The following is a 15,518-nucleotide window of genomic DNA, read 5'->3' on the forward strand; positions in this document are numbered from 1 at the left end:
GAATGAGATAAGTTTATCAAAAGTTAATTTATAGTTGAGAAAAACATCTAGTGGTCAAAATTAATTACCGAAACACTGGCAGTGAAAAAATCTGATGGGAGGGGGTTGTTAGGGAAAGAAGTACTATTAAGATCAATCATATGAAGTTCATGACCAGTGGATTTCTGTATGACACTGAAAAGAGAAAGAAGTGCCTCACAAGTATTGAGGCACCAGCAAAAACCAATCTAAGCAGGGGACTGTTAGGCATTCAGATGTTTAAGCCACAGACATTCACATACTTGAGGTAACATGGAAGTTATGGAAATTGGGTGGTAATTTCCAAAGGGTAAAGCTACCAATCCCAAATTTTGCTGATACAATAACACAACCTATTCACCAACATGTGCTAAAACAGCTCTTTACAGCTAACTTGAGAAAAATTACAGCTTATGAGTGATGATGTAACCAGTAATCTTCACAAAAATGAAAAATTCTATTTGGGTGCCTATGTAAAGTCCAGGTCAAGTATGAGATTCTTGAATGTCAAGGGTGGAAAAGTTAACATATTCAGTTTAGCTTGAGGAAAACAGGGGTGAGTCATAATGAGTTTTACATTACATGGCTTGCTGTCAGATTCATCACCCAAAGGGGTTGCTTTTTCCTATTGGATATTGAGTCACAAAGTCATCTGATTTAAACAAAGGAGCCTCTCAAGTCTATAGACCACCAAAAAAGGTCGATCTGAGAGTATCTCCGAGCTGTATCAGAAAAGTCCTCGTTATAATAATAATATTGGTTTATTTAGACCATTGAGTCTAGTAAATACTCATTTTCAGCTTTTAGTTATTCCATGTCTACCTATTTTTACAAGTAGGCACGTTTACAATCATAATTCAACTGGGCTTTGACATATATATGATGATTCAGCTGCCAAGTAGGAAGTTGCCTATGAGATATGTCACTCATTCATTAAAAATCAGGCTCCACAACTGTTACTGATTGAGATATGGAAGGTCATTAAAGGTTCCTTTCCAATCTTGAGGTTTTTCTTACATCTTACGAGAGTGTGAAGGACCACGTGTTTAATTTTGATTGCCAAAGAAACTATGGCATGTTCAGAAGTCCCATTCCTAGGAACAGCAGTGCCTTATGTACAATTTGCTCACAACCAAATTCATTAGCAAAATCAAGAGATCTTAAACCATGGCTAACAGTACCATTTAACACACAAGTGTTATTTTTGAGGGGAATCTTCTGCTGGGGTTTAGAACTAATACAGTAGATATTTCAGCCATAGTTGTCTCTTGCGATCTAATAGACATTTCAGCCATAGTTGTCTCTTGCCAATAGAAGGTAAGAGATTATAATTTTATAGCTACAAATATCCTGTAATTACTAGGTTTTGATGGTTCATAATTGTGTTGGAATGAAAGCTGGTGTTCATTTTTTTTTTTCTCTCTTTCTCAACGAGGCAAGTTACTATCGTAATAGGCCAGCAGCAGTGTGGATCATTGTTATGTACAACACATAAAATGTTTAATTCCATATTCATAGGGAATGAAACAAAAGTAATACTGTAGCTCAATAGCATGTTAAAAAAAAAAGTGCCCATTTCTTTTGACACCCACTTTAAACCAATTGTTTTGACCCCTTCACAACTCTAAAGTAATTGTTTTAATGCATTGATTTGTTTTGCATTAGGTTATGCCAGTGCTTAGAGATTTTTATTCAGATTGCTTTTCTGTGAACTTGTTTGTAAAACATAAGGTCACATGCCAAGTATGTTGTAAAGTCCGTAAAATATTCTTTTAAGTTGATGGAACCCTAATATATGCTTGAAAGACATATTTTTTTCTTTTTACTAATAAGAAAAGAGCATTTCCAGCCCTAAGACTGTTTACATAAGGGTGTTACTATGTAGAACTAACTTTCTAACATATTTGTTTCTTGAGGTAATTGTGTTACTAGTTTTTCTGTGCAGTTTGCTTGTTCATTTTGAATATAGTGATAAGGTTTATGAAATATACTGTAGAATGTGATTCAATCAGATGTTTAAAATCCTGCCTGTAATGAAGTTTTGTTCTCAGAGGAGTGGATGTAGAGATAGGGTAAGGGTGTGAGAGCCTGTGAAATGGGCTGCGCTAGTAAACAACCTTGCTCTGCCATAGGATGTGTTATGGTTTGGTATTGTGGTCATGTGGTTGGGTTATTGGTGCGGTGGGGAGAGGCGCCTCCAGAGTGCCTTGAGAAGCTTCATGATGGCACAACTGCGGTGGCACTTCCGCGCTTAACTCTGCACGTAAGTCTACCACGCCATCTCTTAGGTGAGAACTCATGCCTAGCATATCCCAGCGATCCTATGGTGGGAACTTAGGCTGAACACAGTGATGTCATTAACACAAAAACACACACAACACTTACTGGCTACGTGAGGTTACAGGAAAATGCTGAGAAATTTTAAAAAGTCACTTGATTTGAGGCTTTGATAATAGAAACTAGAGGAGTTGGTGTAATGAAAAAATGAATGTTAAACATTTCATCTCAATCTATTCAAGTAAAAATCTTGACTGTAGATTTTTTTAAAAGAATATTGAAATAAATATCTTTGAGACAATGAAAGATTTTTTTTTGGTGGATTGGAACTGGGTAGTATTTTCATCCTTCTTATATACTGTATATGCCAGTGTGTAAGTTCACCTGAAAATTCTGAAGTGTAGTTCAGGTTTAGGCCTATATTATTGGGATAAGTTGATTTCTAAAGTAAGGGAGTAAGGTGCCTGTTTGACTTTTGCCTGAGTTTTGCTTGTTATTGTCTACAAACTGATACTCTTTATCAATAGCGTTCATTCATTGCTCTTTATTGGTGGGTACAGTGTCCCTCATATATACTATACAAATAAAATTTATAGACTGTAGCCTAGGTTTGGCCATAAATAGATCATGGGTCAGTTTTAAAACCTGATTACTGAAATTTTGACAAAACTATCTAAAATTTTATAAAATCCCATGGAAATATTTCTGAAGCATAATAGTAGAACACAGATTTGAGCTCACCTCAGAGGCAAGCAAGCTCTAATTAGTGATGTTGAAATAGGCAGCAAATAAAATGTAAATACAGTGGGAAGAATGCTGAGATTTTAGACAAATTTACTGAAAATATCTTAATACAAAAATTAGACATAGAATCACCATATAAGTTGCTGTTGCAAGGCTATGTGATTTATCAGTGTCTATAAAACTTGGAATTATCATTACTGTATAAGTACAGTGCTGTGTCAAAATTAAACTAGCACAGTAATAAGTACATAAAAATTAATGATAATATTGGTAACAAATCTTAAACTTAGGTTTTAATATTAAGTAATTAACCATAATTTGTAAGGTTTGTTGGCAGTGCTACAGTAGTAGAATTCTTTTCTGGTTTTACCAAGTGCTTAAAGCTTGGTATATAAGATGACCAGTTTTTAAGTTAGAGCATATATTATGTTTTAGGTGTTGACGCAAACAGTGGCATATACTGTATGATATATGTAAACTTTGAGTTTTTGACTGTTATCTTTAGGTTGAATATAATTGTTTCTCATAACCTGAAAAAAAAGTTTGTAAGACATGACCAAAGCAGTGTTTGCTTGAGGAAAAATAAAGAGGAATTCTTGTGCTTTTCCATGTGAAATTTTATGTTGACCTTATCAAAATGATTGTAACCTAGAGAGAAATGATAATTTTATCTTGAGGGGTTGAAATTAAGGGGGCCTGTTTTACTGATTCTCAATATTGGAGTCATTTTGGGCATTGAAACCTTGCTGTAAATGATAAAGTGGGCTCAAGATTATGAAATTCAAGCAAAACAGGCAGGGCAGTTGGATGCTTCTGTGTATTGTTTAAATTTTATTTTGCAGTTTGTTTCTTGTATTTCTCAGTATTTTCTCAATTTACTGTGGCCATAATGTTATAACTTAGATGTTGGTTTAGCAAGGCTGGGATGGAGTCAAATAGTTAATACTTGAGTTTCCTTATCTGAATGGAAGCCACCTGTAGTATCTACATACATGTTTTTACTGTAGAAAAGATGCCAAAGCAAAGAAAAAGAAGAAAAATGTGAAGCGAGAAACAGGGTTCATGAAAAGGTAAGGTGAAGTTAGATACTACTCAAGAGGATGTAATAGTTTTGAGTGACAGCCATCAAAGGAGGCGTTAAACCAACATGCTAAATTATAACTGTTTGTGTAACTTAATACTCTTAATAGTACACAAAACCCCCTTTTATTGGTTATGTACACTTGCAGAAAATGGGGGTCCTTTTGTGAATTAAATTCTATAAAAGTATTTTGATTTTTTATTTTGAGTACTTATGAATGCAGGTTTTATTTTAAAACTACATTTTTTTGACAAATTACAAAATTTCCACTTACTCTAAATTATTATATATACAATGACTGTTATTACTGAATTATTTAGTTAGGTATGTAATAATGTTATATCTTAAATGTAAGTGTAATAATTCAAGTTTCTCATCATTCCAAGAAAAGTTTTTAGTATGGGAAATGTGCAAGTAATGACTTGAAACTAAAAACCATACATATTTAAAGTTGAAAATATACTGGATATTAAGAGTTTTTATCCTTATTTGATGGTGTAATGAAGTAGGATACTGTTTTCTATTATTAATAGCAGAACTGTAAAGTATAATTTTGTTTGATTTTTATTTTGTTTAATCTTTTTTTTAATCTGAAGTTTTCAGTAAAACTTTGGTTTTGTTCTAATTCGAAGGTGCATTAGAGTTATTGCAGATTTGTACTACTAAAGAGAATAGCATTCTATCTTGTTTCTTGATTAGTCAAAGACTAGCAAGTAAGCACTGTCATCATCATGCGTACTTGTGTAAAAATGGTGTTTTGTCTTTAGTTATCACGTAGTTAATGGTTCTCAGAATGCTCATATATGCTGATATATTTCAGAGGTGTGAGATATGGTTGGTTCTGCAGCAATGGGGTTAAGCTGGAGTCTTGTAGATTGTTGTAACTGTTGTCCACGTAGGGTGTGATGTGCCATGGCAAAGCACTCAACATACAGTGTGTGAGATGGACTCCACGTTTATGGTGTGTGGTGGTGATGATGATGATGATGGTGGTGATGATGACAAAGCGCTCTCTCTCTGTCTCAACATTAGGTGTGATGATGGTAACAGTTACTTCTCTTAGTGATGAGAGACATTCTGAAGAAATCTTCACGAATGGGTGAAGTGACGTTAAGTCCTACAATGCTAAAATTCATCCATTTCAGGTTATTCTTAAGGTTGATTATGGTACCTTAATTCTAGTATCATTACTAAATTAAGTGTAGTACCCTGGGCATGTTTCAAAATACATGCTTGTCCTATTGTGTTGAAAGAAGTACCAGGCATCTGAGTAAAATGAGGAGTAAAATGTCAGTTAGGGTCAACATGTACTTCTCAAAAGGAAGCCAAAGAAGTTCTTATAGTGTCAGTTGTGCTTTTCAGGTAATCTTCAGGTGATTATAAAGTGTTGATAGTTTTTAATTTATTTTCATAAAATATTGGTGAGCTTTTCATTGAATATTAACTACTGCCAAATTTTTAGCAAGTTGGCATTTAATACCCAGTTTCAAACAGCACTGAATTACTGATACAGCCCATGCCTGTAAATTGTGCTCTTGACTACTGTACTCCAGTTTGACAATTATTAGGTTTGGGTGTATGTGGATATTCAAGGTAAGGATTGCAAATATTGATCTGGTTGGGAAATCTTAAAACAACCAAAGCTTTTAGAATACTGTGTTACTCTATCATTGGGGAAAGGTACTTTAAATGGTTGTCTTCATTCTTTCCTTGGAATGGAAATTTAGTGGTATGACTTGTTTACATATTTAAACTAACCAGCATTGTCAAATCTAAGAATTTGACAAATTTTTACTTAGATTTCATTCTTGTTTTTGTAAATGGATAATGAGCTCTTGGGAGGAAGAGTTTCCACGTGAATTTCTTCAGTAGGTAAAAATCTCCTCTTCTTGGTGGTATCATTTATTTGTTTTTATCATTCACTTCAAACTCTGGTTGGTTTTTATGTGCATGTTGTGTGCAGAACTTCACAAATTTTTCAGTTCAAGAAATCATGCAGTCTTTAGTTTCAGGGTAGAGGCCATGATAAACGTTTGTCATTAATTTTAATTGTTGCTTTCATGTAGTATTTCCTTCATATCTTGGTCATAAAGTTGTATTTAAAAAGTTGTTTCCGTTTGTTGCGTTGCCTTTTTTTCATAGACATTTCATGAGGAGTAATTGATTCTGCAGATATTTTTACGGGTGGTAATTTATATGCTCCTAGTGATCTCGGAGAGGAAACACACTTCTATTTAAGTGGTTAATTTGGTATTCTTTGTGTTTTGGAGAGTTTACCATGTGGTACCATTTTAAGCATGTTTAAGGTTTTAGGTAAAACCAATTTAAAATTGTCCCTCAAATTAATTATCAGTTTTACATTTATTTCAGCTTTGCCTAGAGTGTTTTGTAAATGATTTTATTAAAAACTAAGGCATGGATATATGACATTATTTCAGTCAAGTATTTGACAAAAATTACAGTATGTAGATTAATCCTTGTATTGATTTTTCTCTCTTTTTACAGTTGCATTTTAACTTTTGAAAGTTTTGAGCTAATCATTTTGTTTGGTAAAGCTTTATTTTTCTGGGATTTAATGCAGTTTTCATATGAAGAACCATAGTGATGCCAAATATTCTTACTGAGCATGCATACATTTTTCATAGGTAGACTTCTCTAATGTAGACCAGATTAGGAGTTTGTCATTGCATCTTTTAAAGTAGTGAATTGTATTCTCTATAGCCTTTTTGAGGTTAATTATCTTTGTAGAGTTACTCTGGTATTGTTTGCAATATCATGTTGCTTTTCCTATAGTGTGGATTAAGGTCTTAATTTTTTTTTTTAGAACTTATATCCTTTTCTCTGTTGAGAGGTAACCAGGATTTAAGGGTATCTCTTTTCTCAATATACCCCATCAAAAGTCAGACACGTTATTTTTAGTGCATTTGTTTTTAGTATTGCATGTATTTTTGTATCTTGAAACGGCAGCTGTGTTCTTTTACCAATATTTTGATTTTAGTATTGCCTTTCAACTTCTGAATTAATTTATACCAGCAGAGAAATTAGGTAAGTCGAATGCTTGCTTGATTGTTTTAGCTTTTTAGAGAGAATCAATAATGTTCAACTTTTCAGTGGCCTATGGAAAGCAGAGAAGAGTTTTGGTAAGCAAGAGGTGTGGTGCTCTTAGGTTACATGTCACTGATAAGCAGTCTACTAAGGTTTATTTGAGAAAGGTTTTGAAAATGTGTTTGTTATTTCCATTTGCCTGAAATATTAAAATCTCTCTCTCTCTCTCTCTCTCTCTCTCTCTCTCATGATAATCTAAGTATAAGGGGTTCATTATTATTATTACTGTATAAAATCTCTATTCATATTAAGGATTCCTGTGTGTATCCCTCTCATATATCTAGACAAGTTAAGCCAGAGCCATTTTTATCATATAAAGAGTTTGGAAAGTAGGTAGAAAACTGCAGATTTGGATTATCATAGACATTCATCCTTTTCTTGGGAAGTGTAATTCATACTTTCTGATAGTTCATAGTTGATGAATGAAAGTACATTGTAGTCAGGTTCACAAATGTCCCAGAATTTGGCCTATGCTAGAATTATTACTATATAAAAATGAAATGATGTAATAAATTTGACCCCAGCGATATCATTGAGGAGTTTTGATCATTTATGAATGAAGAGAATGTCAAATCAGAGCATCTAACATGAATTAAGGATTATGTTACTAGTGTACTAAATGTGGTTGAATACTAAAGTGATTGAAACAGGAATTAAGACAAAAAAGCAGATAACAAAAATGTTAACCTACTTTGTACGCACCATAGTCTGTTTCTAGCCAAAGAAAAGCAGTCTACACTTCCTCTTGACAAAGAGGTGTGATAGTGTTTTTAATACTACTGGCTCCTTCTTTGTCATGCGGTATTGAATTTTTAGTCATCTTGGTCTTAGCAGCTTTTCCAAGCAAACTTCCACAACATTTGATGGATATTCACTGAGTATTCACAACTGTTTGAGCAAAAAATATAATTCAGTTGCCAAGATTGACTTGAAATTACTGATGTTAATGATGCATGATATAATAATTCCAGAAACAAAACTTGGGAAACTCCAAGCTGTGTAAATTATTACAGACCAGTCTTCCTGATAAAGTTCCCTGAACTTTTTAGGTTCATTATCCTGCTTGGAAGTTCATAAACACAGGATTTCAACTCAAGTTGAAAAGTGTATATTTAGCTGTAAATGCACATTTATCAAGACGACAATGTGTATATGGAAAGACCCACTTCATAAATGACTTGAATGAAATGTTTTCATACAACATGAGTTACTGATAGGTCAACTTTGATGTAGTTTATAAATTTAGATATTGTTGGGTATCTGGCCCAAATTCAGAAAGTGTGACTTCAGTACATCTTGAACTTATGCAAAGTTCAGTAGTTTAAGTAACCTGTCAGGTAGGAATTGTTTAAGGAAAGATATTTTCACAAAGCTTACTCCTCCATTTCAAGCCCCTAAACTTAAATAATTATCCAAAATTAGAATCTCCTCCATGTCAGGTAGTTTACAGCTCCAGTGAGCAGTATTTTATGTATCAACAAACTATGCATGCTAACATAAATATCATATGGCAAAACGTGAGACGGACGCGTACTTGCAACAATTTATGCTGTTGTGTTAGTCTCTCCTTTCTGTGTTGATTGTTTTGGCATATCTTGCTGGAAACTTTTCAGATCATATTCCTTAACAGAACTGTTTTCACTACAGAACTGTCTACAGTATTGCTTGAATTATGTCAGTGATTGAGAAATGTAATTGCTTAAGATCTATTGACTTGAAAGCCATCTAGAACAATGTTTTAGATTTGAAATATAATTGATCAAGATCTGTTGACTTTAAAGTCATCTAAAAAAACACTTTGGGTATTAGATAAATTTATTACTCTATAGACTGACATGTGACCCATTCTCATGTAGAAAATGCTATTGGTTTCTGCAGTTTTATTTCAATATTGGACTTGATTATTTGTAGTAAATGGTAGATGTAGTGAAATAATAGGCCTGCTATTTACAAATTATGAGTCAAGCATGTTGAACTCATTTGAATTTGTTATTCATTTCCAAGACATCAAACTGAAGTAATTTTGTCCCATGCAATAGGTAACATCTGTCCAACTGATGCACATTTGGTTATTTTTTCTGCCAATTATTTTTCCCTTAGTGGCTTGTAGGTCCCACTGCCCCAACTTCAGCTTTACTTTTCTCCAAATTTTAGTCATTATTTAACCCAATGAAATTTTGATGGTCATTTGCAGTGCTGCAAATGCCAGTTTGAGATGATAATGATTGCAAGTGGTGATCTATAGAAAATTTTCTGTTGAATGTCTGTTCTTGCTGTTTTCAGTTCCTTAACATAATAAAGTACAAGTATTCAACTTCAAAATGATACCATAAGTAGTTTTATACCATGAAATATAGGTATATAGCAAACAAAAAGAAAGAAAAAAATTGCATTACCAGTAGGCAATCATTGTAGGATTTGCCAAAGGCAAGTTTTGAGACACCCAGAATTTCACAGGATTATGAACAAATCCCACCAAATCTTGAGTCTTGAGAAATGACTCCATGGTTTCAACTACTTTACATGACCTAGTTCCCAAGTGTTCTTTATGTATACCTCAACATTGAAAGGGGAAACTGTTTTGTTTTGCTGTGCTTATTTTAGCCAATCCTGAATACAGAATTTTACAAATAGCCTTAAATATTTTTTACCAAAGCTTTAATTTTTTTAGTGAAGTTTTTAGTGTAACTTACTAAATATGAGGTAAAATATATCTTAAAACTGAAACCCTAGAATATTATCTCTGTCTGTTTAAACTCAGTCCCAGTATGGTTATAATGCATTTTAACATTGTTGGTAAAACCACTGTACATTATTGTGATTGTCCAGATGCCAATAAGACGGTCAGTCTGTGGCTACTCAGACATTAAAAGTACCATTCCTTTAAGTGGTTATTTTACATCTCTGAAACCCATCTTTAATACATGGCAAACGTAATGGAATTTTGTTGGGTAATAATACTTTCTAAAAAAAGAATATTTAAATTAATTTTATCTCTGAATTAATCACACTTTTTTATCTCCTCATCAAATTAGTCACACTTTCCAACTTTCAGTGGAAGGGGGAAAACTGCTATTAATAGGACTTGAACGGATATAGCATTAAGGAGAGAGAACCACATGAAATGGGCATTTTGGAAAACGGGTGATGTCAGGAAATGAGTTGTTTGAAATGTCAAGGAGAGCAGGGAACAAGGGAAGTGTGATGTTGGATTGTGAAATAGGCATTACAGAGGCTAGGAACAAGACCAGATACTGCTAATGGTTATAAAGAGAAAGCTATATTTTTCATCTGGCATTAGGGATAGAGCCTGTAAAGAGGTACTGAAGGTAAGAATGATCAAGAAAATTACCACAATAAGCTCTGTTGGAAGAATGTTTCGTCTAGGCAGGAAAGTGGCTTTATTCCAGACCAGAAGGGTACATATAGTGCATCCATTGTTTCATGTAACTTTTCATCCTGAAATGCCCTGCAGAAAGTCTGATGAGGCAACTCAGCACTGTTGTTACCAGACGTACCTTCAAATTCCAAGGGTTTTCACAGTCAATCAGTTGCTACTTTCAAACATTCTATGGGTTTTAGGATTCATCTCATAGTTAAGCTCTGTAGGATATTTTATTTCAAGTTAAGGAAGAAAGTGATTATATTTCCCCTGTATTTGCCTTTTGTATGCAGTTCAGTAGTTTAGCGTGAGAAACTCATAGAAGGTTGTCAGGTGACTGTGATGTGTAATCACTTCCAGAATGGAGGCCATGCTTTTAGCCATATGTCATTCAAAATCATGGGAAACTCATACTCTTTTCTGTGTAAAAAATATGAATATGTTGCTTTGTTAGTAAAATGTAGGGAATCGGCAGGTTGTAAGAACAGTTATATAGTGTAGCTTAGATCTGGAAGTTTAATCACTTAAAACAGGAAAGTTGAAAAGTTTTGAAGTAACGTGTGAGCCAAAATTTGTAGAAGTGAGAGAAAAGGAAAGGAATAAGGTGGTAGAGTTCAAACTTTATCTGGGAGGCACAAAACCCAAGTTACAAGATTCCCATTCAGATGTGTTCACAAGATCCTATCTTGTAAATGAAAAAAAGTTTTAGAGATGAGTTAACAAGAGGAGTGACTTGAGATTTGATCTCTCAGTGAGATGATGATCCCTTTCTTTGGCTTCCCTCACTGGAGTTGGAGGACAGTGGAAGAAGAGACCCTGTTGCAGAGGTTAAATAGCACAGTCCTATAGCTGTCAACATAAAACCTCTGAAAAGCTGTTCTCTTCGCCTTGGTTGGCATCTATTTAGTTGTCAAGGAAGCAGATGGGGTCTTAAAAGTGACAAGTGTCTTTTGAACAAGAACCAGGGAGGTCTCGGGCAACAGTGAACAGTCCTCTTACATTACCTTATTATGCCTGAAGAGGTTGAAGAGGAAGGTACTCAACCAGAGCAAAGAAGAAACTGCCCCTTATATCAACCATGCTACTAAAGTTTGAGCTCTGTCATGCAACAAATGACTGGTTAACTGCTTGACTTGGTGGCCATTATAAGGCACTGATGAGCAGAAAACCCATCGAAAATCTCTCTCCCAGAGACATGAGTATCTTGATGGTCACTTCTCATCTTCCCATCTGAAGATGAGAAATGTTTCAAATGCCCTGCATGATCAACACTGGCAATCACTGTCCTGGTGGCTACCTTAAGCCTTGCCAGACTTCCTGTTGGTCAGTGCTAACTCCCAAGATGACCCAAAAGATATGCACATCTTCAGGATCCCGTACGTGGATGTTATTGCACTGCTTGCACTACAACTTTTGCAGGACCCAGATGAGAAGGCAACTAGGACCTGGGGACAGGATATCTTCGAGCCTTGGCTGCTGCGCCCAAACTGCAACAGGAGTTCTTATTGGAATAGAAGCAATAAGCAAAGCTGAAAAATTGGACATTGCTGGAGGCAGCAGGGCAAGAGACTGGGTCACAGCAGTAGAAGAAACCTTTCTTACAGCTGCATGTTCAAAACCTCTGCAGTGAGCATATCGTCTTGTTATATTGCTTCTGGATGTAGGAAGTCTTTCATGAAGACAATAGCTTAATATTGTATGCAGTCAATTGTTGTATGCTGATTGGTCTGTTGATGTGGAGGTTAGGGGTAAAAAAAGAAATTATTTTTCAGTCTGCAATCTAGTTGATATTGTACATCCTTGTAGTATGGTACAGTACACTGTTGGCTTGTGTATTGTACTGGAAATAGAAAACTGTACCCAAAGAAAATACAAATACCAGGGAAGTCTGGTAAATGTTTAGTATGATAGTGGTGTACTTTTGTCCACTACCTATCAACATTACTGGTAATTTGTATTTTTTTTTTTTTTTTTTTTTTGTGGGATGATAGTTACTTGACAATGAATATCTGGTTTGGCTAGGTAGGTTAGGATATTGCTTGCTAATGTCTTTTTTGTTTTTTTGTATTCCACATGTTATGAAAAACATGGATAATTTTTGTCTAGATTCTTTTCATTAAGTGTATTTTTATAGGCTAGCCAAGGTTGGGTTAGGGTATGGGGTAGCCTAGAGGTAGCTCTTCAGTCATTTCCTGTGATGACGTTCCCACTCTCTTTTACTTGGTGCAAATTAACGAAGGCTTACTGTAGTAGGTAGTTGTTTGTAATTACTGATGACTGAAAATGTCTGGTAAGTTGAGAAGATCACACTTTTTAATGTTAATTCACCAAGCTGAAAAGTAAAGAGTACTGAAATGAAGTGATTATTTGCCATTAGGAAAAGGGAGATAAATATGGATGGTTGATGGACAAATGACGGACGAGTTGCTGAGCAAACAGTCTGGGGAACTTCTGCACAGAGCTGGCAATAGCACTAGACTTGAGAACCTGGAGAATCTTGCCAGTGGATCCAGGTGGTACATACATGGACTGTTGTCTTTCTCTAGTAAACTGGTAGACCACAACCTGATAACATTCCAGACTTTGATTGTGGTCTAGGTATAGTTGATGGAACTGAAACATATGATTGTTGGTTTTGTAGGACAGTGGACCCCTATCACTCACATCTTTTCATGGACAAGGTGACTGTTAGTGAAAAGTGACTGTTAGTTACGTGGAACTCACTTGAAATATAAGAATAATTCTCAGTTTGTAATTTACTTCCGACAAACATCTGTAATCTCTCTTCAGTTTTGCAAAAATTTATCAAGAGCTGAGGGACTTTTCTTCTCTTAATCTGCTAATGTTCTGAATGTTTCCCAGTGTGGTCTTCAGCAGCTAATGTTGTTGAATAAAAGTTGACTATTAAAGTTCTTATCGTAGTTCTTGGTAATAACCTTTGGCACTTTATTGGATTACTTCATCTTGCATGCTTCATCAGTTTTTTGTCATTTTAATCAGACCATACCATATATTTTTTTTATCATTTCTTCTTCTTCAGTGTGATTGGATCACATTTTTCCAGAAATTTTATTGTATTTTTGACCACTGTGGCACTTAATTCATTCTGCTTGCACATTCAACTTTGCTGTGCAGGCTTGCACAAGTCTTCTTTCATAAATCTGTTGTTTTGTTAGTTTTCATTTATATATCTTACAGCTTATTCTTTACCTTGTGTTTGTTTTTCTGTACTGGTCTGCATTTTTGTAGTGTATGATTATTAACTAGTTTAACCAGACCACTGTGCTAATTTATTTAGTTCTCACAGTGCTGACCCAAGAGGTTTGTTTCTAACAAGTTTAAATTACAGATTTTTAAAAATTCCATATTTTGGTTAGTTGAAAATGGTGGTTATGGAAAAATTTCATAGTGGTTTGTGTCCAGAACTTTGTTTTCGTTATCAGTTATATTTTGGAAACAAAAAAAAAATATTTAACTGGTAGTTCTACTTTGCATTCTGTACTTAAATGGATTTGATCATGTGGACTATTCATCAGTCATCTATGAGTCAAGTGAAGGGTAAACAATTGTAAAGGTGCATCCACAGTACCATATACATAACAAAGAGGTTGAAGACAAGACCTTAATTGTAAGTTGAGAACAAGTCTAGCCAATAATGGATAATTGTATGAATTGCTGGTTAGTATTACCAGTAAGTCTTTTGACTCTTATTCAACCTGTTTGTAATATGTGTGTATTAAGTAGCTGAAGTATATTCATGATATGTTTTAGTATAGTGGGGAGTCAAAATTGCTTGTGTCATTCCTTTTGGTTTGATGGAATTCCATATTCCAACATCAGTCTTGATCTAGTTTTGTTTTTATTATTTCACGTATGCTGACAATTATTATAATGGGTTTTACATATGTTGAATTACTAACAGGAATATTTACATATGATCTTGTCAAAATAGTTGCAGCTTTAGCTACTTAATAGCCTACAGGCTTGAAGTGTAGAGTTTACATCTTTGGTTGCTGCAGCTTGCTAGTAATAATTGTATGCAGTCGGTCAAGATTGATGATTAAGCACTCACAAGTGAGATGGGGAATGTTAAATGGGATTTAATAATCAGAAGAGAAAAAAAAACCAAGCTTAAAGGCCAGTTTTTGTATAACTCAAGAATTTAGCAGAACATGGTCTGGGCAAATATCTTGTTGATATTTTATTATATTTTATACAAATTAGTGCAGTGAGAATGCTGAACCAGTATTAATTTTAGATTCTCACAATGTTCATCTGAAGGATTTGTTCTTGAATTGGAGGTAAATATTGGAGCAAGGTTAAGTTAAAAAAGCTGGGCACTTGAGCAGAAAGAGACCTGAGGGAATGGTGCGATAAATAAAATGCAGAAAGTAATGCTGCCAAGGCAACATTGCTTTAGTATCATCCACAATGTTCCATACAAGGTGCACTGGAAGTGGTACCCTTATGGCATTTGGGGCAATGAGAACCTTACAGACAACAAATCTTGTGGAGGATTAGATAAAGGCAGGAAGGTCAGAAGTATTGTAATATCTGGGAGATGAGTATTTTTTTGTAAAATATATGGGCCAGATTGTGTTTCCCTGAGACTAAGCTAAAGAACATAATGACCAAGAATTGGAAAGCTGAACTGCACCAGAAATTATTGACAACTTTTATTTGAAAAGAACCAGAATTTATCAGTAGAAAGGTCAGAATGTCAAAATTCATGTTATTACAAATAAAACTTGTTCCTTTGAGATACAGCAGTTCCTAGTGGACATTATTTAGCTTTATCAACAGCAGAAGTAGATTCAAGGCATGCCATAGAAACAGGAACAGTCACAGCAAGGGTTACATGGAGAGTTTAAACAAGAGCCCAAGCCTTGTTTTTAGTGTTTTACTTCCATT

At 34.6% G+C, this 15,518-nt stretch overlaps 1 protein-coding gene across 12 annotated transcripts in view; it reads left to right on the forward strand.

Annotated features, from left to right (window-relative positions):
• LOC136833655 (transformer-2 protein homolog beta-like) overlaps positions 1-15,518 on the forward strand; it is a 40,222-nt gene that overhangs the window by 17,359 nt on the left and 7,345 nt on the right. For 4 of the 12 annotated variants that reach the window (XR_010851539.1, XR_010851541.1, XR_010851543.1 and 1 more), the window contains exon 6: positions 2,151-2,281. The exons of 6 other annotated variants lie outside the window; for them this stretch is intronic. The gene's annotated coding sequence lies outside the window, so the exon portion shown is untranslated. Of the gene's footprint in view, positions 1-2,150; positions 2,307-4,940; positions 5,153-15,518 lie in introns of all 12 variants that reach the window. 2 more of the 12 variants (XR_010851540.1, XR_010851538.1) reach the window with 2 other exon arrangements.

This window comes from Macrobrachium rosenbergii, chromosome 52 (assembly GCF_040412425.1).
Source record: "Macrobrachium rosenbergii isolate ZJJX-2024 chromosome 52, ASM4041242v1, whole genome shotgun sequence".
In the NCBI taxonomy this organism is placed as follows: domain Eukaryota; kingdom Metazoa; phylum Arthropoda; class Malacostraca; order Decapoda; family Palaemonidae; genus Macrobrachium; species Macrobrachium rosenbergii.